Source organism: Mobula birostris, chromosome 8 (genome assembly GCF_030028105.1).
Source record: "Mobula birostris isolate sMobBir1 chromosome 8, sMobBir1.hap1, whole genome shotgun sequence".
NCBI classification, from domain to species: Eukaryota; Metazoa; Chordata; class Chondrichthyes; order Myliobatiformes; family Myliobatidae; genus Mobula; species Mobula birostris.
Window position 1 is genome coordinate 147,738,535 of NC_092377.1, and position 725 is coordinate 147,739,259.

The window sequence follows — 725 nt, forward strand, 5'->3', positions numbered from 1 at the left end:
CCCCTTCAGACTGTGCTGCTCAGAGATGGAATGATGTTGGACACAGAAAAACAACACACCATTAGCATTTATGGCAACATATGCCCGTCTGTTCCCCTTACAGTAGAAACCTCTCTCACTCTAACTCTCCTAGCCTTCCCCCTACCTCACCACCATGCAGCATGGCCAACAAATTTAGATCTTACTGCTTTCCCTGCCAATGGCATCCACTGGATCTGTTTGAGAGGGGAGAAATGGCCAAGGGGGCCCTTCACAACTCTGCTTCCCAGAAATCACCCTCGCTTTCATCTCTGTGCCGTCAATTCTTGCACATTTTAGAAAAATGAGATTATAATGTTTAGGTTTAGCTCAAATCTAAACAGATCTTAAGATGGCTTAAATTCTCATTGTAGACTTTAAATTCAATTTTGGAATCATTAGAAGACCAGCATGTGTTGTCCATCTCTAATTGTCCTCAGTGTCAGATTTTGGCCTGGTGGCAATGAGGGAACAGCAATGTTTTTCCCCAAGTCTTATATGGCTGTTAAATAGTTAAAGTAGTGCTAAATAAGAGAAATAAAAGAAGTAGTGAGATAGTGTTCATCGGTTCAATGCCCATTTAGAAATCAGATGGCAGAGGGGAAGAAGCTGTTTGTGAATCGCTGAGGCCGTGCCAGTCAGAATGCTCTCCATTGTACATCTGTTGAAGTTTTCAACGGTTTTATCTGATGAACCAAATCTCCTCA